Source organism: Ochotona curzoniae, unplaced genomic scaffold (genome assembly GCF_017591425.1).
Source record: "Ochotona curzoniae isolate NIBS_2020 unplaced genomic scaffold, NIBS_Ocur_1.0 contig_248, whole genome shotgun sequence".
NCBI classification, from domain to species: Eukaryota; Metazoa; Chordata; class Mammalia; order Lagomorpha; family Ochotonidae; genus Ochotona; species Ochotona curzoniae.
Window position 1 is genome coordinate 12,367 of NW_024465475.1, and position 22,523 is coordinate 34,889.

General features: G+C 48.6%; 1 pseudogene; it reads left to right on the plus strand.

Annotated features, from left to right (window-relative positions):
• The first annotated feature begins 1,603 nt into the window (after positions 1–1,603).
• LOC121152585 lies at positions 1,604–6,002 on the plus strand (annotated as a pseudogene).
• The last annotated feature ends 16,521 nt before the right edge of the window (positions 6,003–22,523 follow it).

Sequence of the window (22,523 nt, forward strand, 5' to 3'; positions counted from 1 at the left end):
GCCTCCTCATGTCTCAAACCGTATATGCCTGTAGCTAGGCCTGGATTTGTATATCTCTGATCTTGTTCCTGGGACTACAGGTCATCGGAAGTTTCAACACCTCACATGCATGTGACCTGTGTTCATCCTTGCAGTTGGTAATTATAGAAATCTATCATTTGTACCTGACATGGTAGCCTAGTGACTAAAAGACCTTGCCTTACACTAGCAAGCATCCCATTTGAGCAATTTTTCCTGTCCTGGTGGCCCCATTTCCCATACAGCTCCCTGCTTGTGGCCTGGGAAAGCAGTGGTGGAGGGCCCAAAACCTTGGAAATCTTACCAGCATAGGAAACCTAGAAGAAGTTTTTCCAAGCTTCAAGCTTTTTTTTTTTTCCTCTTTTGTATGCTTCATTGACATCCACCCCTAATCCAGAGGGATGGGGTACAAGATAAGCTAAGTAACCACTACTTATAAAGAAAACAAAACAGTTACTTGCCAAACTTGTTCAGTAACTTGTTACAACAGAGCCCTCCAAAAACAATGAATATTAAACTACAGATTTCTACACCTTAAACTTTGATTTAAATAGAGCAATAGTTCCTAAATGTGAACTTAAGAATACCTAGCCTCTTGTATCCTATGAACAGTGTTTGTAACTGATTAAATGCAACCACTGACATAATCTCTAAAACATTTAGCCAGTATATGAAGGATAAACTGGCATAAAATTAAAATCTAATCCACTGTTACATTGTTCCAAGGTAACAGGACAACTCATGTTCTCTGTCTTCTAGATTTTATATTAGCATTCAAAATGGTTACATGCTTGGTAATGTGTTCTTCATGAGGAAGACTGTGAAACAAAAATCTATGCATGATATAGTTGATGATAGTCCTTAAGGTATAACTTGTGCATTTTCTAAATATTTATCATTGATACATGATATTGAAGTCTGATCCTCTGATAAATAAACTAACTTTTACAATATACATGTAATTGCAACATCTCCCTTTAAATGCTCTTTGTGGCAGCAACCTGAGGACCCAAGGTGTCCACCAGCCGCTATTCCAGGGCTAAGCCAGACAACTTGTGCACTCTGCTCCCATGTCTGCCTGCCATCTGCTTCATTGTCAAGTCGTCCTGGCTGGTGTCCCTGCTTCCACAAGACTATAGTCGTTGCCTTCATGGCCAGACCCAATTGTGCTCTGGGGAGAGTGCACCTCTAACCAACGCCCTCCACTGCCCCACTTGCTCATCCAGGGCCAGGCTTGGTGAGCAGGTGTAAGCGTGCCTCTAGCCCATGAGCACTGCCACTCCATCTACCATCTGCTGCTGAGAGCCAGTCAGGCTTAGCAGGTGGTCGCACTCCCTCAGCAGGCAGTGCACCCATAGCCATTCCAGGCTTGGCCTGTTCTGCGGTCAGACTCTGGCCTTGCCAAATGGACAAGCCATTGTGCCCTTACTCCTGCCACTTCATAAATATCCTCCCGTGACTGTTTTCATGTAGCTGCTCAAACATCAGGCTAGCCCCCTAAAGGACGCTGTCAGATTCCACAGCCAAGGGTCCTGCATAGACCTGGAATGAACACCCCCTCTTTTCCTTCATGATTCGACTGTAGTGCAGTGGCGATCAATGATGGGGACAGGAGACGCTTACTGGACATGATTTGTGACCCCCAGGCCCTCAATGACTTCCTGCATGGATCCGAGAAGCTCGACAGTGATGACCTGGAAAATGCTGCGAGGCCCAGGGTGTCTTCTATGAAGGCCCGGGGCTGCACATGCAGGAAGCTTCCAGTACCCATCTGAACCCAGAATCCGGCCAGCAGTGCCCCAGTGTGGACCTGGACTTCCTGGAAGATGACATCCTGGACTCGTCAACCACCAGAGGTGGGGCGGCAGGCATTGAGAAAGTCGACCCTGTGACATCCTCCGCAAAGCCTGTAAGAAGCCAACATCACCTAGCAGACCCTGGAGGCTAAGGCTGAGCCAGACCTGGGCCCCTTCCAGCTGCCCACCCTGCAGCCAGCAGAGACTGGGACCAGCCCTGCTGGGCCTGTGTGCGCTACTGCCACGGCTGCGGGGCACCAGGCGCTATTCCCTGGCAGCACCAACCTGCTGGAGCTGCAGGCCCCACCCACCATGCTGACGCACCAGGCCCTGGTGCCACCCCAGAATGTGGTCAACAAGGCCCTGAGTGTGCAGTCCTTCCTGCAGCCAGTGGGCCTGGGCAATGTGACCCTGCCTCATGTCCCGAGACTCTAGGGCCTGCCCAATGGCAGCCCTGGGGGTGCTGCAGCGGTAGCACTCGGCCTGGTGCCCATCCATGTGGTCAGCCAGCCTGTCATGGCACTCAACCCAACCACCTCCCAGTTACTGGCCAAGTAGGTGCCCATCAGCTGCTACCTGGCCTTGGCAGCAGCCCCTCAGAGCCCATAACACTGTCCTCTGCTGGCATCTCCCCACAGGGGGCTGGCCTGGTCATCCAGAAGAACCTCCCAGCTGCCATGGCCACCACGCTCAATGGGAACTTGGTATTCGCTAACGCTGGGGAGTCACGGCCACAACTGGTTGGGCAACTTCAGGACAGCCACTGGTGTTGCCTGTGGGCCTCGGCATGGCAGCACTGGTCCCAGCGCCCAACATGATCCTGCACCATACACCCACACCCATCCAGCCCAAGCCAGCAGGGGTGGTGTTCCCCAAGCTGCACCAATCAACACCTAAGCCCTTTGTGCCCGCCAATGCCATGTTCACCACCCAGGGCGAGCCAGGCTCCCTCCCACCACAGCCCAAGGCACCACAGAACCTGACCTTCATGGCAGCTGGTAAGGCTGACCAGAACGTGGTGCTGTCAGGCTTCCCCACACCCATCCTGCAGGCCAGCCTCTTCAAGCAGCGACTGGCCACCACAACTGGGGTGGCGCCAATGAGGCCATCGGGCACCCTGAGCAAGCCCATGAGCATGCACCTGCTGAGCCAGGGCAGCAGTATCATCATCCCTGCCCAGCACAAGCTGCCCGGCCATAACCAGTTCCTGCTGCCCGGCACCCCCACCATCCAACTCCTGCAACCACTCTCCTCCCTGCCAGCCAATGTGGGTGGCCAGATATTGGCTCTCGTGGCACCTCATGCCAGCAGACAGCTCATCGCCAACCCCATGCTCACAAACCAGAACTTGGTGACCTTGATGAGCCTGGGCCCTGTGCTGGTCCCACCCTCAGGTGCACACAGCGCTGCCACACACATCCTCTCTGCTGCACTCATCCAGGTGGGCCAGCCCACGTTCTCCCTGATGCCCATGTCACTGATGGTGGGCAGCCTGCCCACACAGAGCCAGCCTACAGCCGTGTGCCCCACCACCACCACCACAGTCCTGGGGGCATCACCCTGCCTCTCAGTGCCATGGCCATGCTTAACACCCCCTCCCCCATGGGCTGGTGCAGCTAGCAGCTCCTACCGCTGCTGCGGCAGCTGTCTCCTCCACCACTACCACTGGGGAGGCCACCCCTTGCTCACCATGCAGTCCACCCCAACAGTACCCCCTGCAGCCAGCACGCCACTGCCCCTGGACCTCCAGCACGTGCAGGTACCAGAAGTCCCCCCAGGCCACGGCCCCTCCAACTGCTGCCCCACCTCAGGCCAGCCCCCTACAGCCCAGCCCAGGCCTGGCATCCAGCCCAGAGAAGATGGTCCTTGGGCAGCCACCGCTCACAGCTACCATGGCCATCCTCACTCAGGACTCCCCACAGATGTTCCTGCCCCAGATCCCGGCAGCTGCTCCACTGAAGGGCCCAAGTCCTTCCTCAACCTCCTCACTACCTCACCAGGGCCCACTGGGAGACAGCCCCCACCTGCCCTCCCCACATCCGGCTGTGCCTCCATCCTACCCCTCTCTCGGCCCCACTCTCACTCTCCTTCCCAGCCCCAGAGCCTGCCCCATCACCCGTCTGAACCCACCCTGCACCCCTGTCCCCCACCCCAGGCCCCAGCCACTTTGCCAGGCATCTTTGTTATCCAGAAACCACTGGGCATCCCCCAGGCTGCCAGGATGCCTGCCTTCACTGTCCAAAGCCCCCTGCCTCCTCTGCCAGCTGAGGGGCCACTGCCTCCCACCCCTTACCCCACGCCGGCCTCCACCATGGCTTCCTCTGAGACATCCACCAGGGTGCCTGAACCCATACCATCTGATTTCCAGCTTCAATTCCCGGCTGGTCAGGGACCCCACAAGTCCCCCACACCCCTGCCTAGCCTCACCCTGGTCCCCGAGCCCATGGTGCCTGGCTGCTGCCCCCACAGACCTTCGAGATGGTGGCAGCCCCCTTCCCAGCACTGCCACAGCCAAAGGCCCTGCTGGAGAGATTCCACCAGGTATCTTCTGGAATCCTCCTCCTGCACAAGGCAGGCGGGGGTTCTGCTGCCACCCCACAGGCCCTGGCCAGCCCCACAACCTTGATGCTGGTCAGCGGCCAGAGCCCCTCCACAACCCACGCCGCCCCCAGCCATGCCCTTGCCCCAGCAACCATGGCCAACACAGGCCTCCCTCCTCTGCTCCCCGCCAAGAGCAAAGCTTTTGCCGGCAGCCTCCCAGCCCTGAGTGTGACCAAGGGCCCTGTACCTTAACTACAGCTGAAGAAGGCCCCTGCACTGCAACCCAGCAAGGAGGCCTGTTTCCTGGAGCATTTGCACAAACACCAAGGCTCCATGTTGTACCCCGACTGTAAGACCGCCTCCCCTCCCTGCAGTGCCTGCTGCCCTACCACGTGTACCAGGGTGCCCTCCCCTCCCCCAGCAACTACCACAACGTGGACGAGGAAGTTGAGGCAGTCTCCACCCAGCTACTGAAACGCACCCAGGCCATGCTTATTAAGTACCGACTCTTGCTCCTGGAGAAGTCTCAGAGAGTGAGCCCCTTGAAAGATATGGTCATGATTGACCGAATGTTCATTCAGGAGGAAAAGACCACCCTTGCCTTGGATAAACAGCTGGCCAAGGAGAAACCCAATGAGTACGTGTCTTCCTCACGCTCTCAGCCTCCCGCTCCCCGCCTCTTCCGACGGCCATCGGCTGTCCAAGCACAGATCTGGGACGTCCTCCTCCAATGCCTCTGCCCCACCGCAGTCGCACCTGCTCACCAAGCTTGTGATCCGGCATGGCGGCGCTGGTGGATCTCTGTCTGTGACCTGGGCACAAGCATCTTCCTCCCTGTCCTCCTCCTTGTCGTCCACTGTCTCCTCCCTGGACGCCAATGAGGACAGCCCCATGCGCGTTCGCAACTGCCCACCCACCAAGACCTACGAGGCGCGGAGCCGCATTGGTCTCAAGCTCAAGATCAGACAGGAGGCCAGGCTCAGCAAGGTGGTGCACAACAAGGCGCTGGACCCTGTGCACCAGCCGTCCCTTGTGCCCCAGAACGCAGAGCCCCGCAGCGCCAACCCCCGCCACCACTCCAGGCCGGCCAGATGAACGGCATCGTGGTCCACACGCCACCGCCAGTGCTCCCCGCCACTCACAAGTCCCCGGGCCCGTGCCACCCGGGCCATGCCTGCCACTAGGCAAGAGCTACCCAGAGCATGCGGCCACCAGCGCCACGCCCCTGCCCGCCAAGGTGGATGAGGCCTAAAGCGGACTCATCCACAAGCTGGAGGCCATGGAGGATGAGCTGTACCAGCAGCTACTTAAGGACACCGCCGTGCCGCCTGAGCCCACCCACTCAGTTGCCCAAGCCCAGGGTGGGGATGCCGGCTGGGAGGCCCCCACAACGCCACCCGCTAAGTGACGTACGTCCTAGTCCGAAGACATGGACGAGGACAGGTTCTGGAGCCACAGTCCACAGGACAACACTCTCATGGAGCACTTGCAAAGTGCATTGACAGCATCCTGAACCTGCAGCAGGTGCCGGGCCTGGTAAATGGTGTACTAGCACCTGCCGCCTCCCTGCAACCTTGCACCGGCCCAACGCCTAGCCACCCTCCAGATTCAAAGGTGGCCTGGGCCGCTAGAACATTAAACAGATAATAGCGGGCGGCCAGGACCGCCCATCTAATGACTGAGTTATTGCAGTCACCAAGGGCCGTCAAGCGGACATGCGGGAGTAGCGTGCGCACCTGGGGAGGGGGCCAGAGGGTGACGACGGCCCCTCCTTCCCTCCGCCCCACAGCCCCCAGTGCCCATGCCCACCACAACTCACACTAGCGAGAGGCCAACAGGAGGGCACCCACAGCAGGGAGGGTTGGCCCTGACCACACAGCAGCCCTAGAGGTTGTTGGGGATCAAGCAAAGTCGCCCCACCTCCCCCTGTGTCCTCCCCGCAACCTGCACACCCGCCAATCACCCCTCTGCTGGGACCTGAGTGCAGCCACTAGAAACTGCGGTACTCCCTGGCCCCCAAAACACACCCGCACCTGCACGGCCAGTCTTCCTCTGCCTTCAACCACCCACACCACGTTTTAAAATCCCGGAGACAGAACTAGTTGTGTAAGATAAATTTTTTGTACTGTATTTATTGTATATAACAATTTTTTGAAAGGAGAATCCTGTACATTTAGAACTCTTGTAAATTAAAAGCCGATCCTTTAAAAAAAAAAAAAACTGGAAAAAAAATTAAAAAAAAAATAAAATGTGGAGATGTGGGCATTTAGTATTTTGGATGAGAAACTGTTTAGGAGACTCTCACCCTACACTGGACTGTCTGTGTTTGTGTTATCGCTCCACAACACATTCCATCATCCTGCTAACGCACTCCCTGGAAGCAGGCAGAGAATTTCTCAAGTACGTGAGTCACTGCACCTGCTGTCATGGACATGGATTTAGTTCCTGGCTCCAATTTTTGACCTAACCTTGTCACAATCTTGAAAGACTTTAAGGAGTTAACCAGATGGTAGATCCCTCTGTCTCTATGACTTGTACAAATGAAATGTTAGTAAAAATTATATTAAAAATAAGAGAAAACCTTTTTAAAAAGATTTATTTATTTTTATTGCAAAGTCAGATATACAAAGATTAGGAGACACAGAGAGGAAGATCTTCTGTCCAGTGATTCACTGCCCAAGTGACCACAATGGCCTCCATTGTTTAAAACTGAAATCAAGAGCCAGGAATTTATTCCAGGTCTTCCACACAGGTGCAGAGTCCCAAGACTTTGGAATGTCCTCGACTGCTTTCCCAGGCTGCAAGCAGGGAGCTGGACTGGAAGTGGAACTGCCGGGATTAGAACCTGAGAACATATGGGATCCTGGTGCGTTCAAGGCAAGGACTTTAGCCGCTGTGCCAGGCCCGAGAAAGTAATTTAAAAACAAGAAGTGGCATGGCTGTTGACTGCAGCTTTTCACAAACAATTTTGAGGACCACATGCTTCTTCCCAGTGATTCTAAATACAACAGCATATTATGTGAAAGAAATTCTCATAGAACAGCAAGGGAAGGTACACACCGACTGGCAGTAATCAGGACAAGTTAATGCTACAGTATCAGTGCCCAGCCAGTGGGAGCTGCTACTTAGCAATGTGATCAGAGATCTCAGTTAACACTACATGAAAACAATAAAATCAAACAAGTCCTAGAGAAACACAAAATAATAAGTGCACATGGAGCAAATCTTAGACTCAACCCTTCTACCTTAACAATACTTCACACACCATCAGAATTTATCCACAGTTTCTAACCTAAGAATATCGACCCATATGGAAAACACTTGACATAATTAGCATATGAGAAATAAAAAACAAGAAAAATATCATCACCAGTATCAAAAGCTAAAGCAGGGCCCGGTCTGGTGGCCTAGCATCTAAAGTCCTCGCCTTGAATGTGCCATGGTCCCATATTGGCACCAGATCTCATCCTGGCAGCCCTGTTTCTTTTCCAGCTCTCTTCCTGTAGACTGGGAAAATAGTCCACGATGGACCAAAGCCTTAGGAACCTGCACCCACAAGGGACACCTTGAAGAGGCTCCTGCTCCTGCTTCAAATTATTATGGCTCCAGCCATTACATTCAGTTGGGAAGTGAATCATCAGACGAAGATTGTCCTCTCTGTCTTTTCTCTATATATTTCTGACTTTACAATGAAAATAAATAATTAAAAAAAGAATGAGTGCTTCTATAAAAAACAAACAAACAAAAAACCTTAAATTGAAGGCCAGCATTGTGGTATAATATGTAAAGCTGCCAACTGCAACACCAGCATCCCATATGGAATCAGCTGTTCCACTTCCAGCCCAGCTCTCTGTGAATCTCCTGGGAAAAGCAGTGGAAGATCATCCAAGTGCCTGGGCCCTGATCACCCACATGCAAGACCTGGAGGAAGCTGCAGGCTCCAGGACTCAGCTTGGTCCAGCACTGGTTATTTTAGCCATCAGGGTAGAGAGCTAGTGGTTAGAGGATCTCTGCAGCTTACTTTTTAGCTCTCAATTGGAAAATAAACAAATAAATCAAACAAAAAAATTTTTAAAAGGAAAGATATTTTTAAGGTTTATTTATTTATGTATTAGAAGGCAGGGAGGAAGAGATCCATCTTCTAGTTAACTCCATATATGACAGCACTTTCTGGGCCAAACCAAAGCAAGGAAAGTAGAGCTTCTGGGTGTCCACAGAGGGCAGGAAGCCACGCACTGGGGACATGTTAGGCTGCTTTCCCAGATTTAATAGTGACTAACAGAACTGCAAAGGAAGCAGCCACATCTTGAACCCATATGCAGGCAGCAGCTTGATTCACTCTGATACCACATTACTGAAAAATACAGTTTAAGCCATCACAAACATCAGTCATCAGACAGTACTAGGATTTAGTCACCTCAGGGGATGGAAGATCAAAGAGATCAAGGCCTGAACTGACAAAGCCTTTTTTCTCCATAGCTATGAAGTTTATATTGCTCCCAGTCTTACTGAATGCATGCAGAAATAAAGTTGTCAAGAACTTAATTTTCCTTCACTTAAACCATTAAAATAAACTCAGGTTCCACGCAAGAGAGCAAAGATGTGACATCACAACCAGGGCACAGCATTCCTGCCTAAGTGAGCAAACTGGAAATCAAAGCACCAGGACATGACAGAGAATGAGCTCTGGGAAGCAGCCTGCTTACACTTCACAATGACACGCACAATCAGCAGCTTCCCTCCGTTCCCAGGCCTTGGGGATCACTCTCACTGAGGACACAGCGCCCAGAGGGGCTCACTGCAATGATGGAGGGAATACTAAGCAGCCAGAAATGTGAAAGTGTGGACCTGGGAACTCCTCACAGCCTGCAGTGTCTCCTCCAGCATCTTAGCTCTCTGCTGCAACCACACATTTAAGTTTAAGTGAATGCTGTGGCCTCTGATTTTTTTTTTTTTTAACACCAGAGGTGTTATGTTTGCTTAATACAAATTTACTACCAACAACTAATCACACACAATTCAATTATTTCATCATTTGCAAGTAGTAGAGGACTCAGGATCAAGTCTCAGTCTCAAGGTGCAGGTTAATATTAGTGGACAGCAAGTGTCAACTCTTTCACTTCTTTTGTCCATGTCAAGAAGGGCCTGAACCCATATTCTAATGGTTGAAATCCTTCCCTTGCATGGACCAGGATCCCAAGTAAGTTCCAGTTCTAATACCTGTGGCATCGACTTCCCATTCAACTCCCTGCCTGTGGCCTGGGAAAGCAGTTGAGGACAGCTCAAAGCCTCGGGAACCTGCACCCATGTGGGAGACCTAGAAGAGGCTCTGAGCTCCTTGATTTGGATCAGCACAGCTCAGGCCTTTGCAGTCACTTTAGGAGGGAATCAATGAGCAGAAAAATCTCTGTCTCTCCTCCAGTTTGTATATCTGCTTTCCAATAAAAATCAAATTAAATTTAAACATGACCCTTGTCCCAGATATTGAGCACTAATGACACTATTTATTAAACCAGTCAAATACACTCATTTTTTTACCCTTCTGACACCAAAGTGGAACCACAGCAAATAGTCCCTGAAAAAACTTATGAAACCAGTCACAAATACACTCACAAACTGATAAGTGTTCTCAAATACCACAATTTTACCTTCACAATGATTCTTTGTTGGTACAAATTATCCTCTGAATAACCAACTTGTAGACACAAAATGAAACTGCTATGTATCCTAAGCTCACTACCCTAGGATGTACGTGGACCTTTGCCAAATTTTACTCCCTTTGTAGTTAGGGTGAGACAACCCAGAGTGCATCACTCATTTCTTTACATGACATTAGTAATTCACCAAGAAATGGAGCCTTGGATAGATAAAGAAAGTATTAATACTCCAAGGGGTTAGCTATAAAAACTAGATGCAATCCAATAGATGCCCTCCACTTTTAAGGCATCAGCTGCCACTCTGAATGGCAACCTGCAACACTCTGCTATCTTTCAGGAGGAACTAGTGAGCCAGAGGATAAGTTAGTCATGTTTCTTTGTTACAAACTGTTTTGGGCCAGGCACAGTGGCCTAGCGCCTTAAGCCCTTGCATTGAAAACGCCGGGGTCCCATATGGGCAAAGGATCTAACCTGGCAGTACCACTTCCCATCCAGTTCACTGCTTGTGGCCTTGTGGCCCAAAGCCTTGGGACCAAGCACCTATGTGGAAGACATAGGAAGTTCCTGGCTCTCAGCTTTGAATTGGCGCAGCACCTGCCACTGCGGTCACTTGGGGAGTGAACCATTAGATGGAAGATTTTCCTCTCTGTCTCTCCTGTCTATTTATCTGCCTTTAAAATAAAAATAAATAAATCTTAAAAAAAAAAGGCCCGGTGGCGTGGCCTAGTGGTTATGGTCCTCACCTTGAACGTACTGGGATCTCCATATGGGCGCCGGTTCTAATCCCGGCAGCTCCACTTCCCATCCTGCTCCCTGCTTGTGGCCTGGAAAAGCAGTCAAGGACGGCCAAAAACTTTGGGACCCTGCACCCGTGTGGGAACCTGGAATGAAGGTCCTGAATCCTGGCTTCAGATCAGTGCAGCACTGGCCGTTGCGCTCACTTGGGGAGTGAATCATCGGACGGAGGATCTTCCTCTCTGTCTCTCCTCCTCTCTGTATATCTGACTTTGTAATAAAATAAATAAATTTTAAAAAATTGTTTGGAAACTGAGACAAACAAACAGTGTGTAGTGAGGACCCTGTAAATGTTTCAAAGGGGGATCACAAGTCATGGACATTCTAATAAAGTGCAGGCACTTAAGGTAGACAAAAGGAGATGTAGTAAGATTTTGAAGCTTAATTTAGTATTTTCTTATGTATTTGGCAGACTTTTTCATCTGCTCTAACTTCCTAAACGCCTGCAAAAGCCACAACAACAAAATAGGTCAGATTTTTTACACTGGTACCCGAGCCACTGTCTGCTGCCTCCCAGCCTGGGCAGTAGCTGCACATTACATTTGCAAAGAAGTGAAAAACAGGCATTCTGATGGAGACACAGGCATTCCAATGTCATCTGAACCACTGTCACACACAGCCACACAGGGCAGGGATGCCTTTCTGTGCTGTGTCAGGTGGCCATTCACTGCTTTTCTCCCACACCTAAAGTTCAAAGCAAACATTTCTTCTAAGGCATTAAGGCTTATTTGTGACACAAAGAAAAGAAGAAGAAGAAGAAAAAACGGACAACCTACCAAATTGTATCATGGAGGAAATAGTGACTCCTGGTGTGATTTTTGAGGGCAGAGAGCAGCACTTGACTGATGCAAGAGTTCTGGACATTCAGAGATTTATTCCCTGCCTTAATTCTCTCTGCTGAACCTGACTTAATTCCTCTACAACACATAGGGACACTTAATCCCAATTGTGAGAATTTCAGGCAATGGGTGACAACATACCAGAAGCCATCAGGATAAATCAGTAGTGCTGCCTTCACAGCTCCTTCCTCAGGTTCTTCTAGAGAAGCCCCTTTGCGTGAGTCCCCGTGCACTCCCTTGGCTTGTCTACAGGTCGCTGTGCCACCCCAGGCCTCTGCCAAGCACAACGCCAGCACCACATGCTGCCCCTCAACCTTGCAGCAAAACTCTGAGCAAAACAAGGCTGTTTGTTCTAAGTGCTGGAGTCTGTGCTGCTCTGGTGTGAGCAACAAGAAAACTGCCCCAGACCCTTAGGAGGAGCTTCACTGAGGACTGAGCTGGGGGCTCGAGATGCTGTTTCTGGACCAAATCAGGACCAAATTAGAAAACATTTGTATTAAATTGGGAATAAAAAAAAAAAGAAAAATAGAAGGAAAGGAGGAAGGAGAAAGAAACAGAAAGAGCAAGAGACCGAGAAAGAAGAGAAAGAAAGAAAGAAAGAAAGAAAGAAAGAAAGAAAGAAAGAAAGAAAGAAAAAGAGAGAAAGAAAGAAAAAGAGAGAAAGAAAAAGTATAAAGAAAGCATAAAAAGAAAAGAGAAGGAAAAAAGAAATGGCAAAACTGAAGGTCGAACTGTCCCCTGGGCACTCCCCCCTCCTCACTGCACAATGGGTTCCACTGTGAGTCCTAGTGTTCAAGGTCAGTGCTGCAGAGTGAGCACCCCAAGGTCCCCCTCCTGGCCCCCGCCCGCCCCGCGGCCTCAGGAGATGCTCTCACACACTCACCCTTCCCAGCTTCTCACCAGTCGGGGGTCCTGCACAGGCTCCTGCGGGGAGGGAGCTCACAGGGCAGCACTGGCTCAGCCACCTGCGCCTCTCCACCAGCACAACCAGCAACGCGGCTATGGCGGCACCCACAACAACCTCCTGCCTGCTGACACAGGGCTTCCTGGGCGCGCCTGATTGGACCGCTCCCACACACCTTGACTACGCAAGACATCACAATGCGCAGCCAATCAGATTCACAAAGGGAGGAGGGCAGTGAGGTAGGATTCTGAAGGGAGGGGGAGCGAGGGGCGGGGCTTCACCTCAGGCAGGAAGTGGCCTCCTCTCTTGCAGCTTGAGCCTTCCAACAGCAGAGGCGCTGTCGCCTCTCACATCAGTCCACCTCCTGGCCTCTCCTTCCCTCTCTGATTCATGTTAAAGCGTGGATACTGATAAATACACGTGTCTACAGATACAAGTCACTGAATGCTCATCACATTCTGGAACTTTCTTAGTTAAATAGGCATGTTTTTTTCCATTAGTTCATTTGATGTTTTGAAATTCAAAACTGAGGGTCTTGCGGGACTGCGTAGTGGTTAAGGTCTGTGCCGAGCATGCACAGGGATCACATAGCATTCCGGTCCTAGCCCCAGTGGCCCAGATTCCCACTCATCTCCCTGCTTGTGGTCTGGGAGAGCAGTCGAGGACAGCCCAAAGCCTTGGGAACCTGCACCTGCGTGGGGGATCCAGAATAGGCTCCTGGCGTTGCATTGGCTCAGCTCTAGTTGTTATGGCCATTTGTGGAATGAATCATTGAACAGATGATCTTCCTTTCTGTCTTTCCTCTTTGTATATCCACGTTTCCAATAAAAATGAATAAATATTTTTTAAAAATGCAGAACTGAATTATATTAGAAAATATGTCTTCAATCTCATTTCTCCTACTTATGTTCATTTCCTTCTCTGTATTTTTTTCTCATAGTGTTTCATCTCTTTAAGATTTATTTGTTTTTATTAAAAATTCAAATAAACAGAGAGGAGGAGACACAGAGAGGAGAATCTTCTGTCTGATGATTCACTCCCCACGTCACTGCAATGGCGTAAGCTGCGCCAATCTAGCACTGGGCCAGGAACCTATTCCGGGTCTCCAACATGGGTTCAGGGTTCCGGTTCCCAAGGCTATACAGAGGAGAGGAGAAGCAGTGAGGAAGATCTTCCTTCCATTGATTCACTCTCCAAGTGGCCACACTGGCTGGACCTGTGCAGTCTGAAGCCAGGAGCCAGGAGACTTTTCCAGTCCCCACGTGGATATTGGGCCTCAAGGCTTTTGGCCATCCTCAACAGCTGCCCAGCCAAGAGTTCAAAAAGCAACGTGAGGTTCACAGTACATTTGGTGGTAAGAGAACAACTGCTGGGTGGGAGACCCTGGAGGTGCTCCTGGCTCCTGGCCTTGGACCAGCTCAGCTCTGGCTGTTGCTGTTGCTGCCACTTGGGGAGAGAGCCAGGGAATGAAAGATTTTTCTATCTCTCCTCTGCTTGTAAATCTGACTTTACAACAAAAACAAATCTTTAAAATAACAACCACCTGCGATGTCAGTGGAATTCTCCCCTAACACACACACTGCATTATTCTCTCTGCTCTATAACTATCTAGCAATCTATCTATCAATCTATCTATCTATATTTAGATAAGTCTATGAAGAGATAAGTCTGCCTTTACAATAAAAATAAATAAATCTAATGAGCAAAAACCAACAAATGTACAGAAATAAATTAAATGAAATTAAGGGCAATCATAACACTAATTTAAAACCATATCCTCCTCTGAGATGGTTGTTGCCTTTGGGGCAAATTACAGCATCCTTCCAACTGCTAAGGACAGAAATGTGTCTCACAATGTTTTGTATCAGAAAGGGTAGACCACCAATATGACTCTACTCTAAGACACTTCTTTTAACAAGCTAATTAGCTGGTCTGGTGTGGTATCCTAGTCGCTAAATTGCTTGCCTCGCATGGGCTGGGGTATCATGTGTGTGCCAGATATTGTCATGGTTATTGACTTCCCTTTGAGCTCCCAGCTTGTGGCCTGGGAAAGCAGTAGAGGATGGCCCTGTGCTTTGGGACCCTGCACCTGCAAGGAATATCTGGAAGAAGCTCTGGGCTCCTGCCTTTGGATTGGCTCAAGTTTGGCCGCTGCAACCACTTGGGGGTGTGACCCAGCAGCTAAAACATCTTTCACTCTGCTCTCCTCTCTGAAAATCTGTCTTGCCCATTAAAACAATATATTAAGAAAAAAAAAGTCAATTAGCAGCAAGTAATACCCTGCGTGTGAAATGCTGTCGCAAACTGACTTGGTTTCCTTTAGAAAAGAATGCACAGGAACAAAGAAAACACAATGTGAGGGTATAGAAAGTGGAGGCTGTGAGTTGGCCAGGGAGAGACACCTCAGAAGAAGCCAAGCCTATTATCATCTTGTTCTTAAATCTTTGATCATTAGAACCATAAGATGGGTGTCTTGCTTCCTCCACCTTTGAAGTTACACCAAGGCAGTGGGTTTGTGGGGCCTGGGCAAGCAGGTTTGCAGAGTGACAGGAGATGGCACCGGTGAGAGCATTAAAGGTCCTAGGGGATCATGCCCATGCAGGCAAAACAATCCTGGGGATTTTCTAATGCACTTGCTCCCAGGAGCTGTGGAGGAGGGGAGGAGAGAGCCCTAGCTTAGCATGCTGGCATGGTCTGCTGGTGGACTGGGTCTGGAGAACTCTGAGTGGGGCTTGGATCTTGGTTTGGTGGAGGGGCAAGGTGCCAGTCCAGCTACATGACAGAAGCTTGGGACCCATCTGAGTGGACAGACTTCCAGGCCAGCACACCACCCCACTGTTAGACTGGGCTTCAGAAGACCAGGCTGTGGAACCCATGCACTCCCAGGTGCAGGGACTGTGGATTGCTCAGGGAAGGGGGTACGGGGATGTGAGAGGCAGGAGCACTGAAGGAGTATGTTGCAGGTGAGGAATGACTGCTGAGGGACTTCTACTGACAAAACAACTGTACTTGCAGGTCAATGAGGGGCAAAAACCTAGTGGTTTGGAGGGGCCAATAGAGGATCTTTCTGAGTTAGACTAATGCACCCACGAATATGGGAGACCTGAGCTGGGCTGGTTAGCATGGACTTCCACCAACCACCATCCATTAGTATGCAGTAAAGGTAGGGCTTGGAGGACTGCTGGCAGGGAAAGGTCACACTACTGCCAGTGAGGTTTTTAGAAGGGGCAGATTATATTAGGCTGTACCATGACACTGACAAGCATGCAAAAGAGCCAAGTCTGGGGACAGATCCTATGGGGAATATGTGGTAGCAACTGCAAATTCCACTGCTTTGCTCAAGAGCTAGGAGCTGGAAAGGGCTGAGCTACACATGAGCATGGAACCATCTGACACTCATGGATACTGGGATTGGGAACGGGACACACTGATGCAGGCTCCAGCACACAGCAGTCTGCTGCACACAATGCATACAGGAATCATGGTCAAGGCAGACCAAGAATGGGTTATTGGGAATCACTCTGATTGGGATGAAATTCCCAACCAGTTCACGTGAGGGCCGAGTGCAAGGTGGGCATGGTTGGGCTCTGCCACAGCATCCATTGGTTTTGCATAACAGAACAGACTGGAGACAAAACTGATCCAGCAACTGCAACCACCAGTATATGCACAGGCTCATGTGGTGACACACTGAACTGAATCCTGGACTGAAAGTGCACAAAACAGTCAAGTCTGGGATCACCTCAGATAAAATTTCATTAGGGATCATTCAACTGAACCGATGTACTCAGAACTCCATCCATGGAGAGAGACGTGAGATCTCTGCTCTGAGCTTGGAGTGCCTGTGTCAGAACTGGTTCTCTACAGTTGCTGAAGATGGAGCAGTGGACAGCATGCTCTCATGCATATGGGGGACATGGCAGTTCATTGTGCCTGCAGAGGACATGCATTATCACAGCAGAGGAAGGAGGGCAGAACAAATTGGACAACTACCCCAGCTAGGTATTTACACCAAAGATCTGAATGAATGCAGATTATAATATAGACTGTGCCAAGCAACATAACTGGGAAGGATTTCTTATGGAAACCATTTGAACAGAACCCTCAGAGCATGCTCCACAGCGGGGACCCTGGAAAATAAGATGGCCCATGGTTCTATTGTGAAGATTCTGGCAGTGGCTTCTCTCCTTCTTACCCCATCCCCCAGACACAGGAAGAACAAAATTTGGAAACAATGGTTTCATCCACTTTCTCGCAACTCTCCATCCTTCCTAGCTGAATCAGTATCCACATGTGCATGCGTGCTCCCTTCTCAACTATAAACATCATCAAAATAAAATGTAAGAAAGAACCATAAGAAATTAATTCTTTGATTCAAAATATACACTCTATAGCATGCTTTTATAGCAAACAACCAAAACCCACTCTTCAACTATATTTCCTATTGCCAATGCGAAAGAACCAACTGCCATCAGAGAAATATAGAAATCTAAAGTTTTCACTTTACATAGCCAACTCCTAAACAATAACAACAAAAATATCTACTAAACTAAGTACTAGTCTGCAAGTCCCAGAAAAACAGGCCAACTCTATGAGTAGAAAAAGGAAATTCAAAGTATAGATTAATGAAGAAATGAATAAACTATACCAAGCAATACTGATGATAAAACAAACATTCATTTTTCTTAAAAGAAAAAAATCAATAAATCTTTACAGAGATTAAGAAAGAGTAGGCTCAAGTACATAACATCAAAAAGAACATATTAAAACTGCTATCACAGAAGTACAGTGGATCAGGGCTGTCTGTGGCAAAGTGGGTTCTGCCACTGCTTGTGAAATGAGCTTCCCACATAGAGCCACCTTAAGTCCTGGCTGCTGTATTTCTTTTCTTCTTTTATTTTATTTTTTTGTTTGTTTGTTTCTTTGTTTTTTCTTGAAAGTGGGTAAGACTATTATTTCCACATTCTTATTGTCTGTATCTAGGGTAAATGGGGAGATAAAGGGAGAAGCCCCACCCAGCCTCACACCCATCCTAGGACCCTGATGTAGGGCATGCTCAAGGGTCTTGCTCAAGTGGTTTTGATAGATCAACAGTTATGAATTGCTGCCAATCTCGCCATTCCAAGCACGAAGAAATAGCTGCAGAATCCACAGATTGACATAGTCCACGTTAGAGTCTCTGTTTGCCCAGGTTTTCACTGACAACATATGGCTGGAGTAGTGGATTGATTTGTTCTGTCCTCTGTTGTGGTGCCAGGTATCCTCTGCAGCTTCTGATACACTGCCATATCCTCCATGTGTACCTGGTTATGCCCTCCACTGCTCCATCTGAGCCTCTGAGGAGGCTAGGCTCTGGCACTTGCACTCCTGGCATACCATGGAACCTGCACTTCTGTTCATGGGTAGGGTTCTGATTCTGGCAGTTCAAATGGGGAGATCACAAAAGAAACTTTGTCTGAGGTGATCCTGAACCAGATTCTTGTGTATACTTGCAAATACAAGGCCTAGTACAGTCCCTTCACCGCAATCAGCTGGTGGTTGCAGTTGCTGGGTCGGTTCTGATTCCAGTCCGATCTTCCACTGGAACCAGTAGATGTTGCAGTCCAGCCTGGTTCTACCAAGTACAGAGGACAGAGACTCTAAGGTGGACTATGTCAATCTGTGGATTCTACACTCACAACTCACATAAACCTGTAGGAGATGCAGCCTAGTCAGAGCGACCCACAATAACCCCCACCAGGCCCGCCCCCTGACCTGTTCCATTACTTGCCAGTCTACACAGCAGACTAGTCAGTCTGTCCCACAATCCATTCAGCTCTCATACATGTCAATGAGCACTGAAGCCTAATTCAACCTAACCAGCTCCACTATCCAGCCCACACTCATGCTGCTGGGTGCCATTCTGTCCAGCCACCCCTGCCCCAGTCCTGCTTTTCATGCTCTCCAGTGAGAGTGGTAACAGGGAGGTGCCCACTCTATTCCTCCTAGGCCACTCCCACTCCCAGATCATGCACTTTCCAGATGGTTCTGAAATTTAACTTGACAGATTAGCCACCAGTGCCAGCATCTGCTATCTGATGCTGCCGCAAATCACAACCAATTTAGTTTTATTGGAAAGTCAGCTACACAGAAAGGAGGAGAGACAGAGAGGATAACCTTCCATCTGCTGATTCACTCCCCAAGTGGACACAATGGCCTGAGTTGAGCAGATTTCAAGCCAGGAGGCCAGAGCTGCTTGCAGGTCTCCCACACAGGATGGCTTTGGGCCATCCACCACTGCTTTCCCATGCCACAAGCAGGGAGCTGGATGGGATGAGCGGCTGCTTGGGACAGAACAGTCACCAATATGAAATCCTGCCACATGTATGGCAAGGACTTTACCCACTAGGCTACTGAACCAGGCCCAGCTCTTCAGTTTTGATCAGTTCCCTATTGCTGCACACAGGAATGCTGAGGATGCCCAAGTGCTTGAGTCCCTGCACTGATGTGGGAGAACTGAAGAAGCTACTGACTGTGGCTTCAACCTGGTCCTGATTCAGCCATTGTGGTCACTTGGAGAGGGATAAAGCAGATGGAGATCTCGCATTCTAACTCTCCCTCTTTCTCTATAACTCTGCCTTCCATATTGATAACATTGAGCTTAACTGGGAAAAAGAAAAAAAGAAATACAATGGATCACTAGGGATTACCAACATTAATTATAAACAAGTAAGTTGTTCATCATTTCTGGCTACTTTTGATTTGCCTACCAAAGTGAATCAGAAAGACACTAAAAACCTGACAAAACCAACAGTAACAATGTATCAGGAATAAAATATTCTCAAACCAAATGTCATCCCCAGGTGTTTTCGTCCCTAAATTATGCAAAATTAACACTAAATTTCCCAGAATTGTTATATAAAATGGAAAGGGGAAAAACAGTACCAAATTTATGCTGAGACTAACAATACGTAGATTCCTAAACTAGACTGAATCAACAGTAGGAAGATCTTCACCTATGTCTGTTTAAAACAGAAAAAACACAATGCAGTAATAATGCAATGTCCATTGCTGCACAATTGGTTTTCCGTACATTTGTTTTTAATGCTTCTTCTGAAATACTTTTTCATACACCAGTTTAAAAAAATCATTAATAAAACATAAATCAGTATTACCTGGGCCCGGTGCAGTAGCCTAGTCACTAACGTCTCCAACTTGGACAAGCCAGATTCCTATAGGGTCACCAGTTTGAACCTGGCAGCCCTGCTTCTCATCCAGCTCCCTGCTTGTGACCTGGGAAAGCAGTTGAGGATGGCCCAAAGCCTTGGGACCCTGCACCCACATGGGAGACCTGGAAGAGGCTTCGGGTCACAGGTTTCATTTAGGCGCAGTTCTGAGTGTTGCAGCCACTTGGGGAAGTGAATCAACAGAAAGAAAATCTAGCCTCTCTGTCTCTCCTCCTCTCCGTATATTTGTATATATCTCACTTTCCAATAGAAATAAAATAAAACTTTAAAAAACCCCCGCATAGACCAGTGTATCTGATAAAAACAGATGTAAAATTATTATAATAGTATATGTAAAATAAATGCAACAACACATCAGTAAACTCACACAGAGTAGCAAGGTGCACCTAAACTGAGGATGTAGAAAATGGTCCAATAAAGGCAAATCAGCACACCAAATATTTCACATAAACAGGATGGAGGACAAGCATCATTAAAATCATCTTACAGAAAGCACTCAATGAAATTCTACACTTTTTGGTAATAATTTCCATATATATAAGTTGACCAAACCTACAAATATATAAATTTAGCCCAATATACTTCAGTGGAGGTACACAGAAATAGTCCTTAATGAAACAGGATGTACATGTGACGGATCTACAGCCATCACACAACTGAATGCCAAAAAGGCAAAACACATTTCCTGTAACATGCAAACAAGTTAGAATGACTGTTTTTATTGATATGTAATTTAATGTTCATACACATAAAATAAATGAAAGAAAAGACACAGGAAATAAAAATGAAGATACTCGGTTCTGTTTGATTCTAGATTTCATGTGTTTACCCTGATTTTATTAATAGTGAAATCTAATAGATGCCAAAAGACTCCATTCAGCCAAAAAATGACAGGTATTGTCATCACATCAAAAACTAAAGCAAAGGCCAGCATTGGGGTATAATATGTAAAGCTGCCAACTGCAACACCAGCATCCCATATGGAATCAGCTGTTCCACTTCCAGCCCAGCTCTCTGTGAATCTCCTGGGAAAAGCAGTGGAAGATCATCCAAGTGCCTGGGCCCTGATCACCCACATGCAAGACCTGGAGGAAGCTGCAGGCTCCAGGACTCAGCTTGGTCCAGCACTGGTAATTCTAACCACCTGTGTAGTGAGCTAGTGGGTAGAATATATCTGTCTCTTATTTTTTTAAGAAAAGATTTATATATTTTTATTGCAAAGTCAGACATATATATATATATATAGAGAGAGAGAGAGAGAAACAGAAACATCTGCTGTCCGCTGATTCACTCCACAAGTGGCTGCAACCACCGGCAATGTGCTGATCCGAAGTTAGGAGCCTTTGGCTCTTCTGGGTCTCCCACTGGGGAGCAGGGTCCCAAGGCTTTGGGCCACCCATGAGTACTTTCCCACGCCACAAGCATGAGGCTGGATGGGAAGCAGAGCTGCCGGGATTAGAAGCGGTGCCCATATGGGATGCCAGGGCAATCAAGGGGAGGACTTTAAGTACTAGGCCATGGTGCCTGGCCCTTTCTCTTACTTGAACTCTCATTTGAGCAAAAAGAAAAAAAAAAAAAAAGAAGAAGAAAAGAAATAAAGAAATTTTTAAAGATCTATTTACCATACCATATCACTTACAAAATTCAATTTAAGAACTCACAAGCATCAATTATCAGACAGTACTAGGATTTAGTCACCTTTGGGAATGGAAGATCAAAGAGACCAAGGCATAAATGGACAAAGGATTTTTTCAAATAACTTGTCTGCAAAGACGCTGTGCCACCCCAGGCCTCTGCCAAGCACAACGCCAGCACCACATGCTGCCCCTCAACCTTGCAGCAAAACTCGGAGCAAAACAAGGCTGTTTGTTCTAACTGCTGGAGTCTGTGCTGGTCTGGTGTGAGCAACAAGAAAACTGCCCCAGACCCTTAGGAGGAGCTTCACTGAGGACTGAGCTGGGGGCTGGAGACGCTGCTTCTCAACTCAAAAACTTTAGATCAACAACAACAACAAAAAATATCATGCCCATCAACAAAAAAGTTTAAATAAACAAAAAAGAAATCCTGCCCAACATGAAGGTCGCACTGTGTCCCTGGGCACTCCCCCCTCCTCACTGCACAATGGGTTCCACTGTGAGTCCTAGTGTTCAAGGTCAGTGCTGCAGAGTGAGGACCCCAAGGTCCCCCTCCTGGCCCCCGCCCGCCCCGCGGCCTCAGGAGATGCTCTCACACACTCACCCTTCCCAGCTTCTCACCAGTCGGGGGTCCTGCACAGGCTCCTGCGGGGAGGGAGCTCACAGGGCAGCACTGGCTCAGCCACCTGCGCCTCTCCACCAGCACAACCAGCAATGCGGCTATGGTGGCGCCCACAACAACCTCCTGCCTGCTGCCACAGGGCTTCCTGGGCGCGCCTGATTGGACCACTCCCACACACCATTACTATGCATGACGTCACAATGCGCAGCCAATCAGAATCACAAAGGCTACTTGGGTAGTCAGGATTCTGGAGGGAGGGGGAGTGAGGGGCGGGGCTTCACCTCAGGCAGGAAGTGGCCTCCTCTCTTGCAGCTTGAGCCTTCCAACAGCAGGGGCCGCTGTCGCCTCTCACATCAGTCCACCTCCTGGCCTCTCCTTCAGGATCCCATTCAAGTCTGGAAAAGCAAATGCAGGACAATAATCTAGAGGTACTCTATATTTAATGTTCAATTGATTCTGAGAATTTTCTTCTTTTTGCTCGCTTTTTGCTG